This window comes from Mus caroli, chromosome 11 (assembly GCF_900094665.2).
Source record: "Mus caroli chromosome 11, CAROLI_EIJ_v1.1, whole genome shotgun sequence".
Lineage (NCBI taxonomy): Eukaryota > Metazoa > Chordata > Mammalia > Rodentia > Muridae > Mus > Mus caroli.
The window spans coordinates 29,727,422-29,741,272 of NC_034580.1; the positions used below are offsets into that span (position 1 = coordinate 29,727,422).

Here is a 13,851-nt window from a genome sequence, read left to right on the forward strand (position 1 = left end):
TCTCTTGAGTATCAGTTTCTCACATGTATGAGAATCCCTCTCCCCTGGGAGTGCAGTGTGATGCCGACAAGATGCTGCCTGCAAGGGTGGGGCAGGGTGGAGTGGTATAGCCAGGGTGAGGTGGTGTAGCCAGAGTGGGGTGGGGTGGAGCAGGGGGATCTGGATGGATAGCTCTGCAGCAAGAGAGACACAAGTACGTATCTCAGCTTCTCCCCATACAGGCCAGGTTATACCTCACCTTCCTCGAGCCTCTGATTGCTCGTGGGCAAGTTGCCTGTAGTAATACTTTCAGACCTTTGTATCTTTAGGCTTCACATCTGTGAATACAATCAAGAGTGAAAGGAAAATTTTTGAGAAAACTTGCATTGAACATGTGTAGGTATTTTCTTGTTATAATCAGCAAAATATCTAGCCCCTGATAGTATTGGGTGTTAGAAATTATTGAAGTTATATGAGAAGGTGCCCATAAGATACATGCAAATGCTATGCCATCTAATATTAGGAATTGGAACAGCCTTGCATTCTGGTATCTGCAGCGATTTCTAGGGCCAATCCCTTGCAGATATCAATGGTCTCTTGTACTTGGACATTTCCAAAGGCTATTGAGAGAACCATGTAGAATATATGTTATTTTACCTAAAGTGTCATTAAGGTAATTATTATTGTTTGAAGCCTTATAAATTTAGACTCAGTCCCACTCAAAACTAAAATGGTTGCTGTTATGTTTCATGTTAAACTCGTAAAAAAAAAAAAAAAAACCCAAACTCAAAAAAAAGAAAGAAAGAAAAAGAAAAGAAAACATGCATTAATCAACTCCTCAAATGTCGTGGTGTCATCCTTGGTCTGTACCCAGTGGAAGACAAAAAGTGGTAAATGATTTTGAACTTAAGTGAGTCTACTGTTGTAAGGGTATACCTGAGCACACTGATCTTCATCCTGGCTAATGCTGTGACCTTGAATACAGCTCCTCATGTTGTGGTGACCCCCCAACCACAAAATTATTTCAAAATTATTGCTACTTCATAACTGTAATTTTGCCACTGTTAGGAGAAATAATGCAAATAATTGTGGAGATGGAGGTTTCCCTAAGGGACCATGACCCACAGGCTGGGAACTGCAGCTCTAGAGGATTTCTTTTCACCCTTTGCCCAGAGCTATGTCAGCTCTTCACACGTTTGAGCTCCACCATTGTCCCTGAAACCAAGCAGCTGCTCAGTTACCTTATCCTGAAATATGCACACCCTATGGCCTGTCTTACAGTATTGCCTGGCTCATTTGTGGAGGGTGGGAATAGATGGCCTATTGCTCAAAAAGGAAGGCTGGCAGTGACCTTCTGTGACTCTGGGTCATGGGTTTGTTTGCAAGAACACAGACACACAAGTGGCCACTGACAATCTGTACTCCAACATCACATATGGGGCATATTTTGCTCAGAAACATGCCATGTTAGTTGTTGAAACCTTTTTTGCATTCCCTGAAACAAATGGCACCATGGGGTATTTTCTTTTAAGGAGCAGTAAATAAAAGTCTTTTATGTTGACAATGATAATATTATATTCCACAATTGATTTGCATTTTCCTATTCTGTGGATCTTTCTGCTTGGTATAAATCCCCAGGTTGAAATGCACTGGGCCTCACTCAGGGATCAGCAATGGCTTTTGTCTCTGGCCTGAACTGCAGGGATCTGGCTGTGCCTAGATGTGAAGAGGCAATGCAGTAAGGAAGAGGGCACATGTGTGTGCAAGCTTGGGCAGGTGCACATGGAGCCAGCAAGGATTCTCCAGGGAGCCACCATCACCCTAATATCCAGCGGGAGCTGGTCTGAGCTACGTTACTCCCAAGCCCTGCTAGCTGGCTCCCCAGGAAAGCAAGAACTTACACAAATGACTCTTGGGCGTTTGTGGAAGAGCTGAGTCCTCATTACTTCCTGTGGGCCTTTCTGAGCATAATAAGATCCTCTCTCTTGCATCAGCCAACCCAGGAGCTGCTGATAAACCATGGCACAAGCTTGAGCCAGAGTTGACCTTAACCATTGACCGCCCACTGAGCACTCGTCGTGTGCTAAGCATTCTCTCATTAAACCCTCACCACAGTCCTGCAAGGTAGGTGCTGTGTTACCCCATTTTACAGATGAGGGGAACCAAGGCCTACAGTTCCACAGCAGATAATCTGCAGCAGAAAAATTCAACCTCCAGGCCATTCTGAATGTAGTTATTGGTGACAGAAGAAAATATTTGTCTCGGAAAGCCATCCGTGGAGACCATGAAACCATTCCTACATCTTGCCTTGAGCTAGCAGAATGAAATTGCCCAGAGTGGGTGAGTGGCTGTAATCGAGGTGATTGTGAAGCTTGCATTATTTAGTGCAGATGAGGCTCCGTAACTTCTTCATATTGAGATGAAGGCTGTGTCCCCTCTGCTCTTCCTGTGGAGTTTCTTTGGAGGAGAAGGTAGAGGATATTGAGCAGGTACAGTGAAGCACCTTAGACTTAGCTGGAGGAGTTGGTGATACCTTTACCCTCAAATTCTTAGAGAAAAAGGGCAGATGTGTCCACATCATCTTTGGGAGAAGGCCCGAGGAACAGTGGGGTCTGTGCCAATAGGTTAGGGTAAACAAAAGCAATTTCTTGATACCCAGCTATAAGGGGAAGAGTTTGTGGCTGGATTAGCACAGAATACTTGTTTATTGTGTTTCAAGTCCTTTGTCTTTTTTTCCCCCTAGCCTAAGGAAGACTCAATAAGAGGAATAGGTAGAGGGAGGCTTAGACTTGATTTCTTGTTTTTAAAATTTCTTTCCTTTGAACTTAGCCTGGGAAACACTTGAATGATTGTTTTCCAACTGAGCTATAAAGTACAGCATTTGTGAGTGAAATTGCCCCTCTTACTTTGAAGATAATTGACTTTTATATTTCATTTTCTATTTCCTCCAGAAAAAGTCAAAATGTTCTTTTTGAGAGCTTGGCTTTCCTGTGGGTGATTTTCCAAGGTGGGTACTTCATTAACCAACATTTGAGTATGACAACAGCATCCAGCACGGACGGTCAGTACTAGCTACTACCTACAGACAAACTCCCGCAGCAAGCCTTAGAGAATGTGCTGACTTTATTATATTCTCACTTGAAACATCCTAAGATGGTCCACACATTCCCTTGGGGTCATAAGGCCATGGCAGGGGTTGGGGGTGAGGGTTGGATTTCTGTGTAGAATTGAATCCTCCACATGATGGCACAGGGTGGTCATTGGGGAAAGCCGGGAGCCTTTGGCTACCCTGTCTTAGCCATGATTTCCAGCACTGGGCAAATGAGAGCTAATTTTAGGTGACATCGGGACAAGGCTTTACCTCACACTGCACCCTGCAGTGACACCACAAAGTGTCTTTTCAATTTTCAGTCCTTCTGAACATAGGAAGGATAAAATCTCAAGTTTTGTAAACTTATATCTGCACTCACGAGAAAAGGCAGGTACCAGTTTCTGATTTGGAGGTTCTAGGCTTTAATTGCTTTGTAAAACATGCCAGCCTCCCCTCCACCCACAATTACTCTATGGCAGCTTTAAAGGTAGGAGAGAATTTTATTTACAAACAAATTGGTGTATTTCTCTCCCATTCTATGGTGTCTTTGGTTGGGCAAGAATGCGCTGGCACAGTGCTCTGCTCCTCCAAGATTCGGTGCAATGGCTAAGGCAGGACGTGAGGCTGGCTACACTCTGTTCATTGATGCTTCCTCAAAACTCACACGGAACCAAGACCATGGCCACGGAGAATAGGAATGCTGTCATCCTACCCTGTCCTCACTCCTGTGAGGCCTGGCCTCCTGAGTCTGCCCACTTTACAACAAGTATTATGAATGATTGGGAGAAAAGCAGCAGCCTTGGTTTTAAGCAGGGCCAGTGATGTGACGAATGACCTTGTATCTTTACGGTTCAGTTCCTCACCTCAGGCCAAGTGGCTCCTGTGCTCTTATTTCTGGGGTTCAGGCCTCTGGAACGTGGGGTCTAGTTCACCCCTGCAGCCTGCTGATGCTGCGTGCTCCAAGGGCCAGGAATGGATGGAGCAGGTGCAGATGGGATGGGTGATGCAGCGATAGCAGCTGAGGCACTGAGATCGAGTCACACGTGAGTTCTGAGCCTTTTCTCCACTTAGGCTGCAAATCCTTGGCAATCGGAGGCAGGCTCTGAATTAAGCTTAATTAAAACTCACTCTTAATTAGGGCCATTACTTAAAATCAACTCTATGTAATAAAGCCGTGTAATCATAATTAAGCCCCAGGAATGGAATTAGGAAGCAGGGAATGTGAAAGCCAAATACAAGGGCCTTGTGTCGGTGGGGGTGACAGAGCCTTCTTCTTCAATTAACAGGATTTTTAAGTAAATGAGCAGCAGCCAGTCGTGGTGAGGACTTAGGTAGCTATAGGCATGGTGAGTGCACCAGAAAGGGGATGGACTTGAAGAAAGTAGACTCCAGGGGCAATGGGCTCAGGTAGTGTGATGGGTGTCAGGGACAGTCACAATGTCCAAACTGTCTTTAACTTAAGATCCTTGCTTCCTACGGAACTCTTGTTAGAGGAGCTGGGATCAGCACAGCCAAGGTCAGCGCTATCCACCTGTCTTCTGGCTGCTGATGCCACAGTCATAGTGATTGATCCTAAAGTATAAAAAGGAGAAAAGGGAAGTGACTCCTGGTGGCAGTCTCCTGCTTTGACATCATTAATAAGCCACCAAAGAGTGGGGACACAATTTGGAAATGAAAGGGTCAGTTTTGCAGGTTGGACGTACCAGATGCTGGCAGTGGCCTAGGGTGTTGTTTCCTTCTCAATTTCTTGAACTATGGTGTGGGAGTTGAAATAGGCAGTGCCTTCAGGTTGTTCTGATAAACATAAAGCATTTATATAGCATAGTGTTTACCATAGTGCCTACAAACAACAGCAAAGTTTATATAGTTTTAATATAGGTATGCTGCATTAAGCACTGTTGTTTATATGTTTGAGACCGCTATTGGCCATAGTTGTCATATTAAATAGACATCATTTTCTTTCATTTATACGTAAATAACTGTGGACTCAAAGAGGCTCCGGAACTCACATAGGACAAGTAACATCCCATGGGAAGGAAGTTCATAGAAAGAGCCACACATGCAAGAGTTATAAAGGCAGTATCTGCCCCAGCTTGTTACTGATCAGAGTCGGTGACACCCACCGGAGAACAAGTGCCTAGAAGCACTGGCCTCTCAGAGAAGGCTGCTCTTTCAAGTCTAGTTTGTCTAATTCTGCCAAAGAAAGAAACTTGCTCATTCCAGAGTTATAGAGTTGGAGGGGAAGGGGAAGTACAGACAGTTTCTTCTCCCAGCTTCCCCTCCATTTCATTTTCTTTGCTCGGGGTTTTTGGGGTTATTCTCAGAAGTGGTAAAGGGGTGTAGACAGCCATAACCTTCACCTCCTGTTTCCCTTTTATAGCCCCCATTTCTCCAGGAGTGTCTCCTCCTGGGGGCAGGTACAGACATCATGCCTGGTACTAGGTTAAAGCTCTGCGCACACATTGTCTCTTTTATTCTGCATCCAAGCTTCAAAGGTTGGGATCATCATCTGTGCACTGCAGGTGAGGAAACTGTAGCTGGGACAGGCAAAGCCCAGTCAGCTCACTGACTGCAGTGAAATACGCCATTTGATCCTGGTTGGGTTCTCAGTTCACTCCTATAGATAGTATGCTTTTCCAGAGATGCAGGCTGGAGTGGGTCCCCTGGACAGTTTCTACCCATGGCACCATCAGCACTGAAGTTACACACCTTTGACTCAGCCAACATCTCAGAGCTCATGTTTCCCAAGCAGCCTCGGGTCCACACAGCAACTCCCCTTGACGCTTGCAGGCCTCAGAACTCGCTGAGCTCAGTTCTCCTGATTGGTCATCAAGACAGCACAAGGTAGAAATTCAGCTGGGGCCAGGTCGTCATGAAGTCATCCAACTCTGACCTTTAATATCATCGTTAAGTGAATGATACACATGCTAATGTTGGTTGGGTGGGCTATGTTCAAAATGTTAGATACTGAGGTCTTGAATCTTTCACAGTTTTGGCATGGCTGTCTTAACATTTCTGCATTTGTTAATGAACAAAAACCATCATTAGAAAGAAAGCAGGATACAGGCTAACCAGTGAAGGTCTGGGACATAACCTAGTGGTCACCCTTGCTCATCTCTGACTGGAACTTTGTGCTTTTGGGCTCCCTAGAGAGGCCATCTTGATTAGAGGCATGGGCCTGGAGATAGGGGGCACTCTGGTAGGGAAAGTTCATGATTAGCACCAGGCAGCACTACAAATCAGCCATGAGCCCTTGTTCTTGAGAGAGGGAAGACTGTGGCAGGTAAGAGAGCTAGCGACCAGTTTAGGTCACTCAGGCTCCACTCTCATACTGAGTGGTGTCTCCCCTCCCCTCCCATTTCCACACCAAGCTTTGCATGTGGCGGCCCTGACCTGTGTGAATCCATCATGGAGAGCAACTGGAGAGCAAGGGGAAGACTCCCTGGTGTGTATGGTAGGCTTTCAGGTGCTTACCGACCCCAGCACTTGACCAGAAGAAGCCTCAGTCCCTTTCCTAGCATGACCCCTTTGTCCTTCAAGATCATTTGCCTCTATTTACACTAAATAGAGGCAGCTCCATTTTTGAGTTCCTGTATTTTGGGCAAGCCAAGCTGGAGGTCCCCACAGCCGGTCCAAGCAGGCCCCAGCTGTCCTGGAGATGGTCACGTGGAAGGCGCTCCCAAGCCCGCTCCTCTGACAAAGTTTAGCAAACAGCTTATCTCCGAGAAAACACGTGAGGTAATGTTTATGAAATATCATCCTATCCCCTTCACCAGGCTGTGGGGTGCTGGCGTGACTGAACATTGCTGCTGGTGGCTGGGTCACCCTGCTCCCACCTCCCCTCAGTAGGGTAGGAAACTTCTATCTAACCTTCCCCACAGCAGGTCTGGACAGTAACGTTCTATAGACGTGTCCAGTGAGTTTAAATCTTCATGGTTTAAGATGTACCTGTATATGGAATGGACATGGTTTTCTTTAGGAGGATACAGGCAGAGAGTAGCAGAACATTTTTGCCTAAAGTTGTAAAAATCAGTTGGTGGCCTGGTGACCCTGCAAGTCTCTTCTGAACTGTTCTGCGGTAAACATTTATTTTAAGAAGTAAGGATAGCTAAATGGATAGCTTCATGGGTGGACAGAAAGTGGATAGCTGGCCAGGTGTGGTGGCACGTGCCTGCAATCACAAAACTCGGGAGGATAAGGCAGGAGACTTGTGAGATTCATTGCAATGCAGACTACATATAAGATGCCATTTCAAACATAAATGGGGGACAATGAAGGGAAGGAAAGGAGGAGGAAGTAGTGAGGGGAGACACACACTCAGAGAGAGAGAGAGAGATGGGAGAAGAGGAGAGTTGAAGGGAGGAGAGGGGAGGAGAGGAAAGGAGAGACTACATACATGGTTAGAAAAGGGAAAATTTAAGAGTAGTTAATTCTGGAAGAATACACTGAAAACTTCGGGGTCTCTGGAGTAAGAATGGGAAAGCTGGTGTGTGTGTGCCTGCATGTTTTGTGTGGGTTTGAGTATATGTACATGTGTGTGTAGTGTGTTTGTGTATGTAGGTATGTGTACTCTTGTGTGTTTGAGTATATTTGTGTGTGTGGTATGTGTGTAATCAGAAGGAAAACTGTCATACACAATTCTCTTTACTCTTGCTCCTTTGTCCCCTCTGAACTGCCGTAATTCTTCGGGGTGAGCACATTTTCTTGTCTTCTATCTCTGCACACCTTCCACAAGGATCAGAGCCACACTGCAGAGAAGGTACTGGAGATGTTCTGAGGAAGCCACAATCATTTCCTCTCTGATGCTCTCAGACACCTGGGCAGCTCCAACACACGCTGTGAAGCACAGTCATGGTGAATGGACGAAGCCCAGATTTTGGTGTCTGAGAGCCGCACCGGGGCTGCCCCAATGACTTCTATCCAAAACTGATGACCACAGATGCCCTTGGTGGTGCCAGAGGAGAGGTATTTTCTTTTCTGCTCTTTGTGAATGTGACAGATTTTAAATAACGTACATGTCTAGCAGCTTGGACGTGGTTAAATGTGTCCCTTTTCAGCTCATGATGGAGTAATGTGCATTAAGAACAAACCATAAATCTCACCTTTCCACAACCAACAGTATGGTAAAACAACCAAGCAGATCCTGCAGTCAGGGTTCCTCAGGGCTGAGTGTGGAGAAATCAGGCCAGCACATGACAAAATGTTAACACTCACGGCTACAAAGCTTGCATCGTTTTTCAACATTTTTTTTTCCATTTCCAAAATGCCATTTTCATTGTAAACATTTTATAAATAACGATCTCAATTTTTGTAGGGGAATAAAAGCAAAGTGATGTATTTGGGTGATAGGATCACAATTTATTTTTATGTTTTAGTTTATTTTGTTTTTAGAAACAGGGTATTAGTATGTATCCCAGGTTAGTCTTGAGCATGCTACATAACCCTGGCTGGTCTCAAACTCACAGTGGTCCTTCTGCCTCGTCCTCTGGAATGATGGAATTACCAGTGTTTGATGCCTTGCCTGGCTTCCCCCATGACTTTATAGTTCCTAAATTTTAGGCATTTTTTGTGTGTACTGTTATACTGGGCATCCTATTTGACATGGTTTTAAAAATACAAGTGGAAAGGGAAAGAGATCCGTTGCTAAGCAGCCCATGTTTCAGGCTCCCCTTGACTCGTTCCTGGCAATTGATTGGGTTGTTATTTTATGAGCTTCTCAGATGTTCAGGTCAGCTGACCCTGGGGAGTAGTGTGGGGCGAGAAACGCTAAGGAGGAAACGATACCAGCCCATGCGTGGGGTCAGACTCGGTCTAGCTGGGGAGACATACAAATTACAGGTGTCACCCTAAAGTTTCTCAAGAGTAAACTTAGCAGCGTCTGTGACTTCGAAGTCACCCCATCTGCTCCCCTCCATTCCTGCTCCCTTCAGCTGCCTTTTCTGTGAATGTAAGTGATGCCATCCTGTCATTGTGAAGATCTAATGATGCCTTGCGCTAAAGGTTGAGCAAGTCCATCTTCAGGGTGGGTCATATGATCAACGTCATGTTAAAGGTGCATATGACCAACCAACAGCAAGCCAGGGCCCCGATGTGCAGAGCTGCCTTTGGCTCACTGTAGAGCTGGTGGTTATGATCCCAGCAGGCAATCTATTTCCCTTCTGTGTCTAACTGAAATGTGTTCTGAACCTCGCCATATGGCCTTGCAGAAAGAACAGCCAACTTTTCATTCAAAGATCAAAAGATAAATTAATTTGCTACAATGAACAGGACAGGAAGGCAGCCCTTTTGCTTTATTCTGTATGTTGTGACTCGGTCTACACTGCTGCTGGGGCTCTTGGTACAGAAAAGTCCTTCTGAAGCCCGTGGTAGTGACAGAGCCTCACGTGGTTTGACTTCTCACTGTGGGTGTGAGACATAAGCAAAGGCCCTGCTGTGCAGAAGGTCATGACCCGAGAGCAGAAGGAAAGGACAGGAAATGGCTGTGCATAGGGAACAGACCGAGGGATCTGTAACAAAGCAAAGATCCTCTTGGTAAGCTTGGAAGTCTAGGACACCATCCTGCAAGAGGGAGCTCAGAGATAAAATCAGGGGGGAAATCCATATAGGTGTTCACATCATTCCACATCGATATTGATTTGTGTCTGTCCTTTGGGTCATTGACTTTAGAGATCTACCTCCATCCACTGACAAGCCATCCTGCCATGTGCTAGACATCGGTGTGAAGGAGAAGAACACAGAGACCATTCCTGAACAAGGAAGCTGTGCAGGAGAATGGAACAGGGGCCAAGACTGTACTTCAGAGAGATGGGAGGCCAGGTAGTGTCTAATGAGGCCAGATGGGCAGAAAAGGTTCAATGCTGTCCAGTAGAGCAGCAGCTGGAGCTGGGTCTTCAAAGGCAGTGTACACTGTGACTACAAGATGTGACTGACACAGGTGCTTTCAGCGGCTTCAGAAACAGGGCAGTGTGATACATGGGACCTGCATTGCAGCTGAGTTCCAGGAGTCCTGAGGCAGAAAGGGTACCATGCAGTGGGAAGGCCCAGGGAGATCACATGTTATAGGCTACGGGACTACGGCACTAAGTAACAAGAGGTAGAGTCCACACACATGCAGCTGCAGGCTTCTTGTGTGCTTAGGAGCAGAGGTTACAATGAATAATTTTGGGGTGCAAGCCCTTCATCTTTGATCCCTATGACTTCAGTTGGGAGAGGAGAATTATATTAGTCTATATTTTCCTTTATCAGATGGCTTTAGAAAAACACACTGAAGCCGGGCGGTGGTGGCACACGCCTTTAATCCCAGCACTTGGGAGGCAGAGGCAGACAGATTTCTGAGTTCGAGGCCAGCCTGGTCTACAAAGTGAGTTCCAGGACAGCCAGGGCTACACAGAGAAACCCTGTTTAGACATACACACACACACACTGGCCCATATGAGGTGGATTCCTTCCTTCCTTCCTTCCTTCCTTCCTTCCTTCCTTCCTTCCTTCCTTCCTTCCTTCCTTCCTTCCTCCCTTCCCTGAGACTCTCCTTCTCCCTCTTCCTCCCCCATCTTTCACCTCCACTCTGTCCCCTCCCTTTCCCTTTCTCCCTATCTGGCCTTCATCAGTTCTGATAATTCCTTTGGGGGATGCACAGGTTATAGAGACATTTCTCTAACTTCAGGAACTCTCCAGCCCGGAGGAGGAAGAGGTACGNTTCCTTCCTTCCTTCCTTCCTTCCTTCCTTCCTTCCTTCCTTCCTTCCTTCCTTCCTTCCTTCCTTCCTCCCTTCCCTGAGAACAGTTCTCTGTATCTATTTCTCATCAGTTCTGATAATTCCTTTGGGGGATGCACAGGTTATAGAGACATTTCTCTAACTTCAGGAACTCTCCAGCCCGGAGGAGGAAGAGGTACGTACTGATTCCACAGTGTTAACCGTGGGTCACCATATCTCCTTCTGGCCCTTGGTGGACTTGAGATTCTCTCGGGAGAAGTGCTGGCTCTTACCCTGGACCAACACAGCCTGAAATTGAATTCCTTGCACCAGTTTCTCTAGGCACCATCTCTGTAGTTTCAGTAATTTCCATCAGAACCCCTTGAGCACACGCTGTCTTCTAAGCCCACTAGTCCAGGCTGCCTGTACTCTAACCTCAGATTAATGTTACTTCCTTGGGAAGATTTTCTCAATCTGTTTGACTGGACCAAGTCTTTGGTAGCTTCACACGTCCTAATGTCCTTCATAGCTCTTATTCAAGCCATTATTATTTTGCATTTATTTATTCAATAGTTGTAATGATGTTCATATTAACCTTTTTTGTTTTTGTTTTTGTTTTGTTGGAACTCACTCTGTAGACCAGGCTGGCCTCAAACTCCGAAATCCGTCTGCCTCTACCTCCCGAGTGCTGGGATTAAAGGCATGTGCCACCATTAATAATGAAATTTATTGTAGCATGATTTATGTATAAGAAAAGTCCCTGTTTTGATGAGTCCTAGCAAATCTTTACAAAGCTTATACACTTGTGTAACCACCACCTTATCCAAATATGGAACATTCCATCTCTTCAATAGTTCAGCACCCCATCCCAGTCATTCATGAGGTGCACATGAGCGACCAACCCTTCAGATTGCTGAGAACCATTGTTCTCATTGGCTGCTGGGAGTTGTTCCTCAGACAGCCTTCAGTTTCTCCAGGAGATACATTCCCCTTAATTCACATGCGTGGCCTTTGAAAGCAATGTGACTCATCTTCAGTGATGTGACTTCTCTGAACCCATGCTCAACAGCTGTGAACACAGAAAGCATGCTCGCCCACCCCTTGCCAGGTTATGCTTTTAGCCAGAGAAGCCTGCCCTTGTCTGACTCCCTTAGGAATCACTGATGCCTTCTGGAGATGCACTGCCGTTCCTGACCAGCAGGGAAGCTGTATGATTGGTGATGACAGCAAATCCTTTCAGCCTTAGGAACTTGGACTTTCTTGTTTGTGGAATGGAGACAATACTATCCTCTCAGGGTTATAAAATGAACCCAGGCGTGTGAGGGTCTATGTCTTCTGTCCCCTTTCTCTATAAACCTTCAGTTTCTTTCTCTGTCAGGTAATGGCCGAACTACAGTTCTCTAAGATGTCTTCTCTCTTGGACCTTACTGGGACTGGAAAGGCACCTAAAGTTTTCCAGCACAGGAAAAATTGAGGTAAGGGAATGGCCAGTTTCTCTGACAGTTCCTTTTCTGAATGAAGGAAGTCTGTTTCGGCGTCTAGAACAGGCCTATGGCTTTTGGATCACTGGACTGACACTTACCTATTTTGAGACCCATTAGGGAATAAAATAGAGTTCCCAATTTCCACATGTGACCCCTGGTGCCATAGAGCATGTCCTTTTCTGGGAACTAATCCTTGACAGAGATAAATGAGTCACAGGTAATGGAAGGGAGGGGATAGTGTTCCATTGTAAGCCAGTAAGTAGTTCAGTTAAAACCAGTTCCAGAGAGGTCCTATCTCCATCACGGAACAACAGAGGACTCATGGAGGCCTACTATGTGTCAAGTGTCTAAGTGGCATTATCACTGTCTACTAATAGTGGCCCTTATCTGTAGATGGACAAATGAGTTTCTCCCACTTGGCTTCCCATGTGCCTTGATGACCTCTGGGTGGGCAGACGCAGACACAGTGTGTGATGCTGTGTGGCCAGGAGCAGGGGGCGGTGGCTTCTGGTTGAAATATGAGAATGTCACAATACCAGGAACTTACTGTTACTATTAATTCTCTAGACATTGTGACCAGACCTGGTAGCAGCTAGAAGAGTTTACTAGACCCTTGGATTCCAAGAACAGAGGCATTCACTCTGCAGTATGCTCAAAGACAGAGCGGGAAGTGTTGTCAGAAACAGGCAACAAAGCTATTCCCAATTCATTACCTCCAGGGCTCAGGGTTCCCAGCAGGAGAATGGATCTCTAGAAGCAGTCTGTGGAGGCCATGTCGTCTTCACTGAGCTCTTCAAATAGCATCATGTGTGTTCTTTAACTGCATTGCGCCCAATGTCTGAAGTCAGTGGTGTTCACTGATTAAGAACTGTTATTTTTACAACTCACAGACACGTGTACCCAGATGCTTTCTTGACAAGCCCCAAATTGCCTGATTATGCAGCCCCAGAATCTATGCCAGTCTAAGAAAGGACCGCGACTCAAGGCCCATTTTACACTGGCATCTGGGAGCCCAGGAGGCCTCTGTGGATCATGGCTCCCCACTTCATAGTCTAAACAGAAGTGCCTTGTCTGCTGTGTATTGACTACAGTTTCCCCAAGCTAAGTCAGTGCTGTTGGCAGTGACTTGAAGAAACAGGCAACAATCAAAGTGACTTGAAAAAACATGCCAATCAAGTGGTGACAAAGAAGAATGAAGAACGGATGAAAGCAGATAGGATAAAGGTGTGGTGGTGACAGCGGCAGGCACATTGAACTCACAGTGGGGAAGGACATGGTGGTGGGTGGTGCTCAGGGAGCTGCTGTCAGCATAGCTCTCCTCCTCATGGGTGTGTGGTTTGGGAGATTGAGGTTCAGTTTTCCTATTTGTAAAAAAATGAAGGCACTGCGAGTGTGTCTCCATCACAAGTTAGTAAGTTACTTACTTTGCTTGTTTGGTTGGTTTTGTTCTCCAGAGTAGGGTTTCTCTGGGTAGTCCTGGCTGTCCTGACACTAACTCTGCAGACCAGGCTGGCTTCAAACTCAGAGCAGTTTGAGCTGCCTCTGCCTCTGCCTCTGCCTCTGCCTCTGCCTCTGCCTCTGCCTCTGCCTCTGCCTCTGCCTCT

At 46.1% G+C, this 13,851-nt stretch overlaps 1 long non-coding RNA gene across 5 annotated transcripts; it reads left to right on the forward strand.

Annotated features, from left to right (window-relative positions):
* The first annotated feature begins 1,653 nt into the window (after positions 1-1,653).
* On the forward strand, positions 1,654-13,742 carry LOC115032304. Of its 5 annotated transcripts, none has more exons than XR_003837948.1 (5): positions 1,654-2,319; positions 2,931-2,986; positions 5,451-5,592; positions 12,142-12,238; positions 12,815-13,742. It is a non-coding gene; the product is annotated as an uncharacterized LOC115032304 (long non-coding RNA). The 5 variants fall into 5 exon arrangements; XR_003837946.1 differs by lacking the exon at positions 5,451-5,592 and adding an exon at positions 9,737-9,886; XR_003837947.1 differs by lacking the exon at positions 5,451-5,592 and having other exon boundaries at positions 1,654-2,103; positions 2,197-2,319.
* Positions 13,743-13,851: the final 109 nt, after the last annotated feature.